An 18,582-nucleotide genomic window follows, 5' to 3' on the forward strand; every position below is an offset into this window, starting at 1 on the left:
ATTTCCTATAAATTTCCAAAGTTGCTGCACTATTCATAATTCAGAAAATATCAAAACCTTACTGTTCTCTCCCTCTCTCTCACTGACAACCGGCCCCGCTCGTCAGTGACTCAACACAGAGCATACGGCGGCGCTGTCAGGTCCAGCCAACAAAACGCGTCGGCGGTGAGGTTTCGACGAAACGGACTGCACCAGAACAACCTATGCCACCCCGTGAATCCATCCCAACCCTTAGAACGGCAGTAGGCGCACCGGAGGGAGCTCCACGCCAGCCATGGCGGCGCGGGCACGACGGCGCACGGCGTACCTCGGCTACGATGCAGTAGAGGCTAAAGCAAAGCGAGCATCATGCTCAGGAGCTCACTACGATCACGCTGGTGTGCTTGGTGAAGACGGAGACGAGCTGGAACGACGTGGCCACGGTGAGGTCGATGGTGGCGGAGCTCCGGCCAGTCACGGGGAAGAACGTGTTGTGCCGGGCGATTCTGGCCAACCCAAGCGACGCGAGCAAGCCAAAGAGGAGCGCAAGGTTGAGGCGATCACGCTGGTGTAGCTGGGCACGACGGACGTGGTTCGACGGCGGCTACGGCAAGCGACGGAGCTGATCGGTGGCGGAGCAGAGCAGAGGGGAAAAATGGAGGACGACGGCGGCGGTGCTCCTATTTATAGCCGGGAAGAACGCGCCCGGCGTCGACAGCTCACGCACGAGCTCGCCATGGAAATTGATCAGCGGCGGCAGCTGCGTGGTGGCGGCGGCAAGCAGGGAGGTGGCGTTCGGCTGGGTTTTGTTTTTTTGAAGTATTTACAGAATTGCCACTGCGTTTATTTTTTAAATTACTCACAAATTTTCTAAAGAAGTTGAAAATCTCCAAAAATGAAAGTTGCTCAACTTTTCCAACTCTACAACTTTGCTTCAAGGAATATTTTCAAATTCTGCCTTCATTTTCAAATTTGAATTTGGGGTGTATTTGAGCATTTGAATCATTTCAAAATTACTCCAAATTTTATATGTAAACTTGAAAAACTTTGAATACCAAAATTGATCCTTATAAAATAAGCTTCAACTTTGCTTTTTGTCACAACCCCAAATTCCAAATGCATTTTGAATTAGACAAAAGGGGCAAAAAGGACTTTTATGATTTGAATTTGAATTCAAATATGATTTGTTTACCTTTTGCTTTAACTTGATTTTTGACCAGTAACATGGCCCATTAGGGTTATTTGAGTCAAATGACACATGGCCTCACATGATCACATAAAATTTAACCCTTGTGGCCATGATCTTTATTTAGAGCTTGAATCACATCACACATAAAATAACAACTTATGAAATAAAGCTTATTTAGTGAATGCATTCAAAATGTTCTACTTTATGAATGCTTTGCAATGCATATAATGACATGTCAAGTTTTAGTGCTAGGTCAAAACACCAGAGGTGTTACAACCCTTCCCCCTTAAAGAAATCTCGTCTGAGATTTAAAACCTAAGGCTAAGTAAAGGAAAAGGAAATGTGTCAAGCTAACACATCATAACTTTATTCAAAAGGCTAGTGAGGGGGTTTTCCATTCTGTTGACAAACGAGACAAGTTACAATATAGACAAGGTATTGCAACTAGATAGAAGCGAAGAAGTCAGGAAAGTTTTCTTCTAAGTAATCCTCGGACTCCCAAGTAGCTTCATCTTCAGTATGTTGATTCCATTGTACTTTATAGAACTTGATTGTACGTCTTCGAGTGACTCGATCTTTCCGATCTAAGACTCTAATGGGGTACTCGGCATAAGTTAAATCAGGTTCTAATTCTACATCACCAAAGTCGATCACTTGGTCAGGTACTTGAAGACACTTCTTTAACTAGGATACATGAAAGATATCATGCATAGCTGACATGTGATCTGGTAGCTTGACGCGATAGGCGACCGGTCCACATCATTGTTGGATTTGAAAAGGACCGACATAACAGGGCGCCAACTTTCCCCGAATCCCAAAACGATGAACTCCTTTCATCGGCGACACCTTGAGGTAGACATGATCTCCCACTTTGAATTCTAGCAGTCGTCTCCTCTTATCAGCATAGCTTTTCTATCGGGATTGAGCTACCTTCATATTAGCTTGTATGAGTTTAACTTTCTCTTCAGCTTCCTTGACCACATTCGGTCCAAAGAACCAACGTTCTCCAGCTTCTGACCAATTTAAAGGTGTCTAGCATCTACGGCCATACAATGCTTTGAATGGTGCCATTTTAATACTCTCTTGATGGCTATTGTTATATGAGAATTCAGCTAAGGGAAGGCATTCATCCCATTTAGCACCATAGGAAAGGGCACATGCTCTTAATATATCTTCAAGAATTTGATTTACCCTCTTAGTCTGTCCATCTGTTTGCGGATGATAAGCAGAACTATGGATAAGTTTGGTTCCCAAAGACTCATGTAGACTTTTTCCAAAACTTGGATATGAACAATGACCCTCTGTCAGAGACAATGGTCTTGGGTGCCCCATGTAGACTGAAGATTCTATCAAGATAAAGCTTTGCATACTATTCCGCTCGACATTTATCTCTGACTGGTAAGAAATAAGCTATCTTGGTTAGGCGATCAACAATAACCCATATTGAATTGTGGCCTGCAGATGTCCTAGGCAATCCCACGATGAAGTCCATACAGATATCTTCCCACTTCCAAGATGGAACTGGCAATGAATGTAATGGACCTATAGTCCTCATGTGAACCGCTTTGACTCTCTAACAAATATCACATTTGGCCACATATTGAGCTATTTCTATTTTCATTTTGGTCCACCAATATCTCTTTCTCAGATCATGATACATTTTGTTGCTACCTGGATGAATGGAGTATCTTGTAGAATGAGCTTCATCAAGAATCTGCTTTCGTAGCTCCGGATTTTTGGGTACTACCAATCTATCCTTGAACCATACAACATCTGATTCATCAATCTTGAAACATATTGGTTTTCTAGATCTGACTTTATCTTTGATATGGGCTATGCCCTTACTTTTTTGTTGAGCAGCAATGATCTGATCTTTGATAGTGGACTCAATCACAATATTGGACAGGGAACCATGTTCTATGATTTGTAAATTCAGATGCTCCATCTCTTGGCACAATGTTCGTTGCATAGGTTCCACAGTCAGACAATGGCAATGACTCTTGCGACTTAGGGCATCGGCAACCACATTAGCCTTGCCCGGATGATAATACACTTCTAAGTCATAATCTTTGATAAGTTCTAACCATCTTCTTTGCCTCATATTCAACTCTAACTGAGTGAAGATATATTTCAAACTTTTGTGATCCATATAGATATGACAAATATTGCCCAATAAATAATGTCGCCAAACCTTGAGTGCATGAACAACAGCGGCTAATTCAAGATCATGGGTGGGATAATGTTCTTCATGCTTCTTGAGTTGTCTGGAAGCATATGCTATGACTCTACCTTCTTGCATAAGAACACAGCCAATACTGATTCTAGATGCATCACAATAGATATCAAACGGCCTCTCGATATCAGGTTGTGCTAATACTAGTGCAGTTGTCAACAACTTCTTTAATGTTTGAAGGCCTCCTCACATTCTATCGACCATACAAACTTAGTTTGATTCTTCAGCAGTCTAGTAATCGGCTTTGCAATTCTGGAGAAGTCAGGGATGAACCGACGATAATACCCTACCAACCCCAGAAAACTACAAACTTGATGAATAGTGGTAGGTGCTTTCTAGTTAAGGACTTCTTCTACCTTGTTCGGATCAATAGCTATACCTTCAGCAGATAACACATGACCCAGAAATTGTACTTCCTCCAACCAAAATGCACATTTACTGAATTTGGCATATAATTGGTGGTCTCTTAATCTTTGTAGAACAATGTGGAGATGTTCCGTATGTTCCTCTTTGCTCTTAGAATAGATAAGAATGTCATCAATGAACACCACTACAAACTTATCCAACTCGGGCATGAAAACTAAGTTCATTAGGTGCATGAAATGAGCCGGGGCATTGGTCAGCCCAAAAGACATGACTAGATACTCATATAGACCATATCGGGTAGTAAATGCTGTCTTCGGCACATCTTCTTATCTGATCTTAATCTGGTGATAGCCTGATCTCAAGTCTATCTTTGAGAACACCTTAGCTCCCACAAGTTGGTCAAAAAGCAAATCAATTCGGGGTAAGGGGTATTTGTTCTTTATGATGACTTCATTTAATGGCCGATAGTCAATACATAACCTTAAGGTTTGGTCCTTCTTCTTCACGAAGATAGCAGGGCATCCCCAAGGTGATGAACTGGGTTGAATAAAACCCTTGTCTAACAACTCTTGTAGTTGGATCTTTAATTCCGCTAGTTCTTTGGGTGGCATCCTATATGCTCTTCTAGACACAGGCACCGTTCCTAGTTTCAAATCAATTCTAAACTCTACATCTCGGTCTAGTGGCAGACCATGCAGATCATCAGGGAAGACATCCATAAATTCACATACCACTAAAATTTCCTCTACTTCTTCAATAGTAGTTGCACAGACTGAAAGGGAAGTTGGATGAGAAGTTGGGTTTTGCTGTCAGGTGCATTTACCCTTATGGTTCTACGCAGGACATCTATGATAGCCCCGTGTTGGGTTAACCAGTTCATACCAAGGATCACATCTATATCTTGATCCTTTAATATCAGCATATTGGTAGGGAACTCATAACCTCCCAAATCAATAGGTACATGCTGAACTACCTCCCTTGTACAAATTCGTCCCCTGGGCGACTGTATATGATATGGTTTTTTTGTTTCCCCAATAGCTATCCCATGCTTCACAACAAATGTACGATTGATGAATGTATGGGATGCACCAGAATCAAATAAGGTAATTGCAGGATGCTTAGCAATGGGAAACATACCCATCATTACTGGTTCTCCTTCTAGAATAGATTCCACCTGAGTATAGAAGACCCTTCTAGTTTTCTTCTCAGTCTGACCCTTCTGACTGTTCTGAGCATTGCCCTTATACTGATTCTGAGCTTGAGTAATAGGGGCTTTAGATGCATCAGGATTATTCTTCCTGGGATATGGACATTCTTGGGAAAAATGTCTAGGTTTACCACAATTATAGCATGGATAATTGTGATTCTAGGGAGTAGCAGTGCGGTTTGCATTATTTGTATTCTTTTGCTGCTGCTATGCTTGATGAGGATAAGGCGTATTAGTTGCAGGGCGAATAAAAATTTACTGCCTGCTTTGGCTTTGTTGTGGGTGGAATGGCGCATGGCCATGATTCTGAGGATGGTAGACTATCTTTTAACGCTTTCCACTTGATGATCCGGAAGCAGATATTCTCTTTTTCTTCGCCTCCTTATGTCGGCGGTAATTCTCTTCCGAAGCGATAGCAATGTTGACCGTCTCATGATAAGTTGCATTGCCACAAGTTGCCATCATGATCTGAAGTTTAGTGTTCAGGCCTCTAAGAAAATGATTCTTCTTCTTCCTGTCAGTATTCACATACTCTATAGCATACTACGATAGATGATTGAAACGCCCAACATAGTGCATCACTGGGTGCTCCCCTTGCATAAGAGCCAAAAACTCTTCTAACTTCATGGTCATCACACCATCTGGAATATAATGTGCCCTGAAGGCATCCTTAAACTCCATCCAGGTGATTTGGTGACCAGTGGGCTGTATAGCTACCAAATTTGCCCACCAGGCACCAGCAGCTCCTCGAAGTTGCTGTGCCGCAAACCTTGGTTTCTAAATCTCGGTACAGTGAATCAGCTCAAACTTTTGCTCTATTGTCCTAAGCCAATCGTCAGCTTCTAAAGGCTCTTCTGCCTTAGAGAACATAGGTGGATGTGTGTCAGTAAAATCAACATAGGTTGACTCATCATTTCCATTATTACGGTGGCCACGATTAGGGTATGGTGCCTGTTGGTTCTACGCCAATTCCCTTAACAACCTAGCATTCTTTGTCGTTGCATTGACGAGTGCGGCTATGGCATCTGCCATAGTCGAAGGCATTGGTGGAGGATTTGGGTAATCATCATCATCATGCAAGCCACTAGCACCAGCTCGGGTGATAGGACGGGGCATCTGTTAGAGAAACACGTTTACTTACATTATTATTTATTGAAAGCAGTTAAAAGGCTTCATTCTACAAAGGATTACTTATTTAAATTACATGTCTTGTATCCCACAAGACAACCCTGGTTTACTAGGAAAGCAGTAAAGGAACTATTACTACTCCGAGCTCTCAGTCATCGGTGTCCATGCCCATACCGGACGAAACCTCATCTTCATCTGAGAAGTACACTAACTCCTCAGGATCCTCCTCCTCTTCTTCATTCTCGACTTCTCCTGGATCTACAATCATTTCTTCATCTATAACTTCACCATCCCCATGAGGAGGATGAAGTTGAGCGTATAGCATGTGGACATTCTCATGAAGAATGGCATTGTCCATCTCCAGGTCTTCTACATAGAACTCCAACTCATGGACGCGTTCATTGGCTGCATCCTCTTGTGTCCAGGCTTCATTCCGTAGCTCCATGGTCATGGTGATGCCCCTTTGCATTTCCGCCAGCTCTTCTTGATCTTTGGCATGAGCTCAACGAAGAGTGTTGAGCTCCTTGGTAAGGTTCTCGATGTTGGCAGGATTGCTTGAAGATCCTTCATCTCCTAGGGTTTTGGAACTTCCTTCACCAAGCTCATGATTACACGGTGCCAACTGGTGACGAGGGACTCCGTGAGGTCCGGTGGACTTGTGTGCGGTTACCTTGGTCTTTGCCATAGCCTGTAGAATTTAGGGTAGGACTATAAGAATAGCTTGAGGATAAGGGAGGTTAGCAAGAATGGGATTGACATTACTTACCCAACCACTATTAAGGGGAATTATTATGCAAGGTGCTCAAGCATGATGCATGAATCGATCTTACGAATCTAGGTACAAAAGATTTATATAATCATAAGTACTAGATTTTTAATACATAGGACAAACCTAATCATATTATCCACCACAAACTTTCAAATATTATAGGATTAAGGCTAGACCAAAGGTAAGAAGAAAGAAATTTGAACTTTTAAAATATCAAGTTTACTTTCTTTGATCCAAATCAATTTGAAGGTTTTCCAAAGTAACCTACAATGATCTTAGATAGGAACTGCTCTAATACCAGCTATGGCAAAACCTCCTGAGAAATCAGGCCCACGTGCATCTATCGTTGTCTCAACAGACCTTTGATAGCGTATACGAGTTCTCAACAACTTAACAGGTCTATCGGGTGTCCTTGGGAAACCCGAATCATCCACGATTCTTTTTCGAATAGGATCCCAATCATAGACATTGCATATTACAATAGTTTATTCAAATATATACATCAGAGTAAAAAGATAGCGGAAGTCTTAAGATAACATAGTTTACAAACCAGTTGTTTTCAAACTTACAATACCATAAGTGTCATACAACCATAGTAGCGGGATAATATTACATTAACTTTATTTATCATACAAACTAGTGCCTTGTCCAAAGGCCATTCATGATTCCTCATCGTCATTGACTTCAAACACAGACATGCAGTAGGGACCAAAACAAGCATGCGCATGCGACTCACCTACAACAAGGGCTAACAAACCCTGAGTACAAAAGTACTCAACAAGACTGACCCAACGTAATAGGGGGTGAAATACTTTGGAGATGCAGGTGTTGGGGCAAGGTAAGGATGTAGCAAGATTCAAAAGTTCTTTGCCAAAAGCTTACTATTCTTGATCCTATTTTCAAGTTTTTCCCTTAAGTCTTCTTAGTTCATTATCTCAAACTAAGTGTTCATATCCCATGTTCCAATCCATTTCATTCCATTGCTTTTTCTCAAATTTTAGTAATTCACCAGTCCTACATTGCTTCTATAATAAATCGAGTCTCCATATCCGTGGAGCACCGGCAATTCAAATTGATTCAAGTCCCAGCTGGGGATTCCTTATCACACGACATATGTAGAACTTAATCTTGCATATATCAACCTCGCTACCGGATCCTCCTATACTAAGCCATCTCCACGCCACCCGAGAGCACAGCACACCTCCAATCCAGCCACATTCTAGCCATGAGGGTACATGCTACTCCCGCCATCTCTCCACTCCCAGTGCGTGGGCATTTGTCTTAGTGTTGGATTAGCCAAAGTAGGCTTACCGGAGTATGTGACCAGTACTACAAAGTGTCTCGTTTAGAAGATCCACAATGAGTGTCCTTTAAGCGACATAGTTGGCAACATTACCCAACATTCAAGATAAGTCACCCGACCAGTCTCTAGTTCATTCTATCTTCTTTCTTTCCTAGGCCAGAATGCCATCTTTGAGTGTATCGAAACTTTTACTTTGAAAGCCTACCATAAAGCATACTAAGCATTCTACGCCTTTGTAAATGAAATCATCTTCAAGGATGGTAAACAATTAACAAGGTAGGCAATGCATCAAGTAGGTAACATTTGAATAAATCAACTTAATGCAATAGGTAACATCGGTGATAAACTTTTCAAAGTAAACAAGGTAATGGTTTAATGCATAAATCGGGGCTTGCCTTCATTGATGATCTCGGGTTCCGGATCAGTACCACAAATATCAAATCCCGAGGCAATCGGGGATCCTTCAACAACTTGCTCAACTAGTATCGGTTCACTCTCGGATTCTATACAAAATGATAACATATGCTTCAACATGATGATAATGTAAACATGATGCTTTCATGGTGCATGAAATATAACAACATCTCGAATACAATTTTCCTTCACGGTACAGTTGCAAGCCAACAAAACCAACTTGTAATTCTACCATCAAGGACCACATAAGTGACTTGACCAAATTGATCTTGAAACCCTACTGGTCACAAAACATGACTAAAACAAGTTCAAACTCTAACCTAACACTTAGGGTTTACTTTTATTCATTTTTAAATTAATTTGGAAATAAGCCCAAAAATGAACTTGTTCCAAATGACCTCAAAATTTTATGTAAGCTTCCTCATGACAAATTAGTGTACCAAAACAAATTTCATAATTTTTGGAATTATACAGTGGCCTACAAAAATCATGGAAATTGCATTTATCAATTAATGGACTGAATTTTTGAACATTAAAAATTTATTCAAATTTCAAGTTTCATATTTTTAAACCATAATAGAACATGTACAAAAGCTACACATAAATTTTCAGAATTTTTAGAGCTGTAATTAATTTCCTATAAATTTCCAAAGTTGCTGCACTATTCATAATTCAGAAAATATCAAAACCTTACTGTTCTCTCCCTCTCTCTCACTGACAACCGGCCCCGCTCGTCAGTGACTCAACACAGAGCATACGGCGGTGCTGTCAGGTCCAGCCAACAAAACGCGTCGGCAGTGAGGTTTCGACGAAACGGACTACACCAGAACAACCTATGCCACCCCGTGAATCCATCCCAACCCTTAGAACGGCAGCAGGCGCACCGGAGGGAGCTCCACGGCGGCCATGGCGGCGCGGGCACGACGGCGCACGGCGTACCTCGGCTACGATGTAGTAGAGGCTAAAGCAAAGCAAGCATCACACTCAGGAGCTCACTACGATCACGCCGGTGTGCTTGGTGAAGACGGAGACGAGCTGGAATGACATGGCCACGGTGAGGTCGATGGTGGCGGAGCTCCGGCCAGTCATGGGGAAGAACGTGTTGTGCCGGGCGATTCTGGCCAACCCAAGCGACGCGAGCAAGCCAAAGAGGAGCGCAAGGTTGAGGCGATCACGCTGGTGTAGCTGGGCACGACGGACGTGGTTCGACGGCGGCTGCGGCGAGCGACGGAGCTGATCGGTGGCGGAGCAGAGCAGAGGGGAAAAACGAAGGACGACGGCGGCGGTGCTCCTATTTATAGCCGGGAAGAACGCGCCCGGCGTCGACAGCTCACGCATGAGCTCGCCATGGAAATTGATCAGCGGCAGCAGCTGCGTGGTGGCGGCGGCAAGCAGGGAGGTGGCGCTCGGCTGGGTTTTGTTTTTTTGAAGTATTTACAGAATTGCCACTGCATTTATTTTTCAAATTACTCTCGAATTTTCTAAAGAAGTTGAAAATCTCCAAAAATGAAAGTTGCTCAACTTTTCCAACTCTACAACTTTGCTTCAAGGAATATTTTCAAATTCTGCCTTCATTTTCAAATTTGAATTTGGGGTGTATTTGAGTATTTGAATCATTTCAAAATTACTCCAAATTTTATATGTAAACTTGAAAAACTTTGAATACCAAAATTGATCCTTATAAAATAAGCTTCAACTTTGCTTTTTGTCACAACCCCAAATTCCAAATGCATTTTGAATTAGACAAAAGGGGCAAAAAGGACTTTTATGATTTGAATTTGAATTCAAATTTGATTTGTTTACCTTTTGCTTTAACTTGATTTTTGACCAGTAACATGGCCCATTAGGGTTATTTGAGTCAAATGACACATGGCCTCACATGATCACATGAAATTTAACCCTTGTGGCCATGATCTTTATTTAGAGCTTGAATCACATCACACATAAAATAACAACTTATGAAATAAAGCTTATTTAGTGAATGCATTCAAAATGTTCTACTTTATGAATGCTTTGCAATGCATATGATGACATGTCAAGTTTTAGAGCTAGGTCAAAACACAAAAGGTGTTACAAACATGAAGCACTATCTAGGATAAACATCTATAAATTGTTCACCAAGGTGTGGGAGGCCAAGTTCGCTAAGGCGAAGGCCAAGATGGGCACCATCGAGGTACTCACCAGCCATGAGGGCAAGATCAGGCAAAAGTGCTCCATGGTGAACTACTACTAGTTGACTCTGCTACTGCTACTTGGTCGGTCAAAACAAAAACAAAAACAAAAAAGTAGATTGAGATTGTCAGAACAAAAACAAAATGGTGTCGTAAAAAACTAAACTTTAAGTTCAAAAAGAGAGATTCGCCGCCGGCTCCTTTTGCCTATTTTGGACAATTTGTACATTTGGCATGGACATAAACTCCTAAACAGACAACTTGTAAAATAGATTTATTATTTGATTGTTTGTAAATTGTTTAATACCTGTATGTAGCCAAGATCAAGCATAGATATGGTTCGAATATACCGTTGTGTTGCTTTTTGATATAAAACAAATCAAGCATAAATAAGATGAACATAATTACAATATTTTTAGAATCATCAATATAAATGACATATTAATATATACATATATAATGTAATGTAATAGTTTTCATAACTCAAATAAAATATAATATAATTACATCATTTTGGTCTAATTTACATTGTGGCCATAGCGTGGCTCAACTAGATTCCTATTGAGCCGTCTATGTTTTGATGCTAAGCACAGATAGCGGAATTTCTCCGAAGCACATCTAAAAAGTATGGATTAGGATTGTTGCTAGTACGCATTTCAGGTGACAGCACTATCGTTGTACTCGATTTAGATATCTAGGATAACCATCTCAATTGCTCATGGATGCCGAATATGAAGCACTATTAACCATCTTAGGTGGCAGCACTATCGTCGTACTCGATTTAGATAGCGCTATGGATGCCAAATATGAAGCACTTTTGAAAAAACAAGACCAGGCACTTGGTTCCGCCTCAAGCGAGTAAAAATATTATTAATTGCAGGTGGGTATACAAAATCAAAAAAGAGCATATGCTTCTATTGAAACATAGATATAAGGGTATGGCATAGACTATGAGGATACGTTTAGTCCAGTTGTAAGTTGCTACTATTCAGCTTGTGTTAGCTATTGCAGTTTCAAAGGGGTGGAGTTTGAGACAGTTAGATGTACAGAACGCGTTTTCTTGCATAGTGTTCTGGAAGAAGAGGTTTATACGAAGCAACTACCAGATTATGAAAATAAGCAAATGTTTATCACATGCAAATGTAACACTCTTGGTGTTACACCATAAATCATTTACTAAAATATGTCATGAGCATCATGTTTATGTGTTAATGCATGTGATAAAGTGTGTAGATCAATTTCTGTAACTCAAAACGATCGACAAAAATGCGAAATGAAAGTTGATTCAATAGTCATGTTATATCACTTAGGGTTTAAAACAAATTTTTATTGAACAAAAATACTACAGAACATGTATGTGACACCTTAATAAAGTTTGAAATGTGAGATTTGTGGATGACAAAGAAATACTTGGTGTTGAGAGATAATGTTGTTAAGTGCTATATTCAATAGCTTAAAAGTCCAACTAGAAATAGAAATCCATTTAACACTTAGAAAATTTCATGAACTTTTGGAAGGTTAGGCATTGTGATGTTTAGCAATTTTTGTAGAGAAATTAGGTTAAGGAGTAGGGAAGTATTATGGCTTGTTTTAATAGCCTAATATACCCTCTAAGGTATAGCAAAAGTGGTTTGGGGATTGGATCAACGGTTTAGATGTTTCGAATGCTTTAAAATTCATGCGCGACACTTGCTTCGGTTGCCTGGCTAAGTGTGCGCGGTCACCACCGCGTGGAGCCTCGGTGTCGCTGGGCTCGGTGAAGGGTCGAGATGGCGACTAGAGGGGGGGTGAATAGTCTTTTCTAAAACTTAATCGCGTCGGCTAACCGATACAAGTGCGGAATTAAAACTATCGGTCTAGCCAAGACTATACCCCACTATATATGTTCACTAGCACCTTGCAAAGATAACAATTATGCAACAAAGGTGCCGGGCTAGCAAGAGCTCTCCTAAACAATTCTAGAAGCAAGGTCACACAAACCTATGCCACTAGTACTTTAAGCGACAAGGGAGCTCCTACACATGCTAGTAAGCAAAAGCACAAAGCTAACTAAGCTCACTAGCAATGCTCAATAACAAGGCAACCAATGCCTAATTAGAGAGCGCAAATACTTAGCTACACAAACTAAGCAATGTGACCAACAAGGTTACTAAAACCAAATTAGCCATGCAAGGGAGCTACTTCTATGCTACACAAGCAAGAAGGTAATTAGCAAGCTACACAAGCTATCTAATTACAAGAGCAACTACACAAGCTTAATATGTATAAAAGTAAGTGCAAGCTTGTGTAATGGGGATGCAAACCAACGGGAAGAACAAGGTTGACACGATGATTTTTCTCCCGAGGTTCACGTGTTTGCCAACACGCTAGTCCCCGTTGTGTCGACCGCTCACTTGGTGGTTCGGCGGCTAATTAGCATCACCCGCTAAGCCCGCACGTCGGGCGCCGCAAGAACCTACCCCTTGAGTGAGGGTAGCTCAATGACACGCTTTACTAGAGTTGCTCTTCGCGGCTCCCGCGGGGCGAGCACAATACCCCTCACAAGCACTTCTCCGGAGCGCCGCACAAGCTTCTTGCGCGCTTCGACGGAGACCACCACCAAGCCGTCTAGGAGGTGGCAACCTCCAAGAGTAACAAGCACCACCGGCTTGCAACTCGATCACCTAGTGCCACTCGATGCAACCTCACAATGCAATCGCACTAGAATCACTCACTCACACAATCGAATGATCACTATCAAGTATGTGTGTGATGGAGGGCTCCCAAGCACTCACAAGCATGGACACTAAGTCCCTTGAGGTGCTCCACACCAGCCATGGCCGAGGGCCACTTCTATTTATAGCCCCAAGGGCTAAACTAGCCGTTACCCCTTCACTGGGCAACGGTCGGGCCGACCGGACGCTCCGGTCGTGTTGACCGGACACTGGACCTCAGCGTCCGGTCGCCCACAGACGACCACGTGTCCTAGTTCCAACGGTCACTTGACCTGACCGGACGCAGCAGCACTCAACTGACCGGACGCTGAACCCCCAGCGTCCGGTCATTTCCAGTAAGCTCCCGAGCATGACCGGACGTGTCCGGTTGAACGTGATCGGACGCAGCCAGCGTTCGGTCACTCTCTAGCTACTGCGTCACCGTACATCAGCCTGACCGGACGCAGCCTTCCAGCGTCCGGTGCATTCAGATCCAGCGTCCGGTCAGTTGACCGACGCTGGCATCTTCGCGACCAACTCGATTTCACTTCTAACTTCTTCACCCTTGCACCAATGTGCTAACCACCAAGAATTTGCATCCGGCACAATAGAAAATAGACATTCCGTTTTCCCGAAAGCGCCGAATCCCGCCTCGCAAGCTCGGCGGGAGGGAGAGGGACCCAAACCCATCTCATCCCTGCAAACACCATCTCCTTTGTAAATGTGCCAACACCACCAAGTGTACACCACCATGTGTATGTGTGTTAGCATTTTCACAATCATTTCCCAAAGGATGTTAGCCACTCAACTTGCCACGCCACTGGATCCTAGCGACAATGCAAAGTTAGATCACTCGAGTGGCACTAGATGACCGATATGCAAACAAGTTTGCCCCTCTTGATAGTACGGCCATCTATCCTAAACCCGGTCATAAACTTCTCTACACACCTATGACCGGTGAAATGAAATGCCCTAGGTTATACCTTTGCCTTGCGCATTCCATTCCATCTCCTCCAATGTCGATGCAAGACATGCACCAACACGATCAACAATGATATGATCCACTTCATATCATCACATGATCATATTGGTTCATCGATCTTGACTCTACTTGCTCTTCACCGTTGCCATCGTCCATCGGTGCCAAGTCTTGCTCAAGCTTCACCGCCACGCAGTCCATCACTCCAAAGCCTTTGACTTGCCCTTCACGCTTGCAACCGGTCCATCAAGCCAAGTCTTGTCTTGATCTTCTCCACCTTGATCACATGACTCAATGTCATGTCTCATGTGCATTTAAGCTCCTTCATCATCACATGTGTGAGCTTTGCAACATCTCCAAGCCATTTTCACCTTCATGGCATATGTTGCTCACACACATGTACCTATGGACTAATCACCTGTGTATCTCACATAAACACAATTAGTCCACCTAAGTTGTCACTCAATTACCAAAACCAAACAAGGACCTTTCACTCGGATGCGCGCTCGCGCACTGCCGCTCATGGTCGGCCGTGACAGCCCCATCTTGGTTGGCCTTAGATGGCCGTCTGACCTTGTCGTGCGGTGCCACCGCCGCTACCGACCTGGTGCCTTGGCCGCCCTACCACATAGACATCTCATCCTACTGCCACGTTGTGTCGCTATCACTCATCGGGTTGTGCTATGGGCCGCCAGCCGCTGCTGCTCCACTGTCCCTATCGCTCTGCTATGATGCCGCTGCTGCTAATACTATGTCGTGATGGGCTCGTCCCCTCACTGCGCGCATGAGGGCTTGCCCCCTCCTCTACTGCCAGCACCATCGCTTTGCCATTTATGGTGTAGCAACCCCACAGGCAGTGTCGGTCGGTGGTGTGCGTGTGTTGTCTATAGTAGCAACACATGGGTTGGCAGATCACGATGGATGCATCCTGCCAAGGTCGGTCGTGTCGAGCTTCGGTTCTCTCTCTGCTCTCCCTGCCATGGCCGGCTGAGCCACACGAGTTAATACGACTGGGAGGAGTCATCTCAGGTCATGGCATCATGTCTCTGGCCCTGCCATCAAGTCCTCTAGTCGACCGTCCCCACCTCGCCTTGAATGGCGCCTGGCCGAGCTCCAATTTTGGAGTTTTGCCCCCACCACAGCGCCATTAAGACCCAGCCTGCCACCACCATAGGCAGCCACCAACTCATCGCCTCAAGACAAATTGGCTACACCACCCAACCCACCTTGCACCCCTTCTCGTTGTGCGCACCTAAGCCGTACCCCTATGGCTACCCTCACGGTGCTGACGCAGCCATGCCACCGCGGCCCACCATCACGCGTGTCGCGTGCATGCGACTAGGCTTGCTTGGGGCATCTCCGGGCAAGCCACTGCCATGGGTAGGTGCATGGTGAGTCGCTGATGCTCACCCACTGTTTCTATCACCTCTTTTATGCCAAGGCTCACTGGAACGTGGTTGTTGCCGCCGTAGGGTGCCCGCCGTCGTGGAGAGGCCATCCTACTATGTCTCGACTTGTCCCACCACTGCCTAGAGTTGCGCGTTAGCCCGTAGGTAAGGGTCGACCCCCTAGCTAGGTCAATGTGGGTCCTAGTTGGCCGGCGTAGTGGCTTAGTGCTGACTAGTGTCGCACCGATGAGCGCAGATGCGTTAGGGACCTCTCCAATGCGAAGACAAGAAAATACGAGAGCTTCCTTGCAAAGTCGTTGTCTACAGGAATAGTACGCGTAGTGCTCGCGCTAATGCCTGGTAACACGAGGGCATTTTTGCAAGAGTGCCAATGCGCATGGGCTACCCCCATCAGGGGTCGGCTTGCATGGGCCACGCTCGCATGGTGGGCCATGCTGGGCTCATCGCCTTTTCTTTTTAAGCAAATTAGTTAAATGGTTTTCTAATTATATTTCTGAGCTGATCTTTGGTAAATCATATAAAATCATATAAGTGTCCAAAAATTATGAAACCAATTTTGTTAGGTTCCTAAAATCATGACCTATCTGCTAATGTATTTTGTTCACTTAGTTTCATAGAATTTTCAAGAATAGACTAATTAATTTGAAGCACTTAAAATAGGTAAAACATGAACTTGTAGGAATTATTGTGATGAATTGGTAGTAGTACTGGCCTTGAAATTTTTATAGTAGATTCCTAATATTATTAGGTGATCACCATAATTTTTGTACCTCCATAGTTATTAGTTTGCTAAGGTAGCTAAATGAGCCCTAGTTCAAAAATACATGTTTAAATCAATAAAATGTCGAAACACCTAGAGATTTTATAACTAAAACATTGTGGGAAATTAGCGCCTAGTTCAACAACTTGGATATGTGGTCTAGTATGTTAGTCATTAGAGCTAGCTCATTAGTTTGAGAGGCGTAATCGTATTTTAAGAGTTGTGATTGCCGTTGAGTATTTACATCTCTGTGTTGCATCCACGAATATCATAATAGGGACAACGATGGATCGTGGAGTCGACTGAAGTAGCAGAGAAGATGGTGCATTAACGATCATGTCATCATGATGGAATGCTAACTTTTGGTTATATGTTACTCAGGCAAGCCCCGGTGTATAACCCCTGTTATTCTGCACTTTATTTTATGCTTGTGCATTAAGTTTAAGGAGTTGAATGAAGCCCACTTGCATATATATACCCTTATCCTATGAGTTTTACTAGTATGACAGGATCGTGTAGATTGCTATGCTATAGAACTCTGGTAGAAGTCGAGTGATTACCTGTCACTCACGAGAGATAGGAAATAAATTATTGTTGTTATTATATTACTATCACATGGAATATATATGAATGATAATTGGAGACCAGGCGGAATGGTACTTTGGATCTAGACTTGGTTAGGCATTCGAGCGAGGCTTGGATTGCACTTGTTCTGCCTATGTCGATTGAGGACCATCCGTTGCATTGGATTCTAGTCAGGTCACAGACTTATTATCCTAAGCACATACTTGCTTATGGGAGCGGGAAGACTCGTTGCTCTCTTGTCGTGGGTTCTAGCTCTTTCTGGATCGACTAATTAGAGACTGGGATGGTGGAGGTCTAAGCACCACACTGAGTCTGGGACTCAGGAGTGGGGCTTTGGAGTCCAAGTTTGGACGGGGACCTAGACCCCTTGATAGGAGTGTGGTGGGTTGGTCATGCTTGTGCCTGGGGTATAAGTGGGGTGTGTGTTTTGGGGTTCCCAACTGGGATATATCTGTTCGTGAATCGCTGTGTAATACGGTACGACTTGTCTACGATCTAGCACCGTAGTAAGAACTAGAATATGAAATATGGTAAAATGGTTCTGATTGCTTACCACCTGCTTGAAAGTAGCATATGTGCTTACATAGAATGGTTAGTTAATGAACTAATGATAACTGCTAATAAAATTGAATATAAGGACACATGTTTAGTAATGCTCCTGTAGATGCAATAAATCCACAAGACAGATAGCCTTGCATATCCTTGGAGTTTTTTCTTTCCTCCTAACGGGTAAGTTTTGTGAAGTACAATTGAGTACTCATGGTTTGTCCTACCCTGTTGTAGGTGACAGGTGGATGCTAGAGCTGACACCCGCCTCCCGGTGGGTTCAACGAGGATTTCCTTAACGTTGTGACATAGAGTTTATTTGAAACTTCCACCCAAAATGTTTTACAATTGAAAAACTTATAACATGTTATGATGTATATAACGGATCATCATGTTAATGTTTAACTTGTCATTAATGATTTTATTTTCGCTGAAATTCTGATAACATAGTTATATTTCACTGTTATAAACAATAAATATTATACTCTGATGTTGCATGTTAAGTGATGTAAGAAATGGCTAAAATGTTGTAAGCTTTATTCTCCCATTTATGATCCTGTTGACAAAAGTGGATTTTTGGGTTTTCCCATGGGGTGTGCTCGACAGAACTACCTGATGTAGCTTAACTTCAAGGTGCTTAGTATCTAGTGAAAGACAAGTGCCTCCGTAAGTCTGTTATTTCGGGTGGTTCTGCCACAGCAAACTCCACAATATATGTGTAAGTTGAATAAAACCATTTATAATTCGAAACAAGCTCGTAGAGCTTGTTACTCACATTTAAGTGCAAGGCTGCGGCAGTTTGGATTTATACCATCATAGGATGATACTTCATTATATATATTCAATAAGTT

This window comes from Miscanthus floridulus, chromosome 8, assembly GCF_019320115.1.
Source record: "Miscanthus floridulus cultivar M001 chromosome 8, ASM1932011v1, whole genome shotgun sequence".
Classification (NCBI taxonomy): domain Eukaryota; kingdom Viridiplantae; phylum Streptophyta; class Magnoliopsida; order Poales; family Poaceae; genus Miscanthus; species Miscanthus floridulus.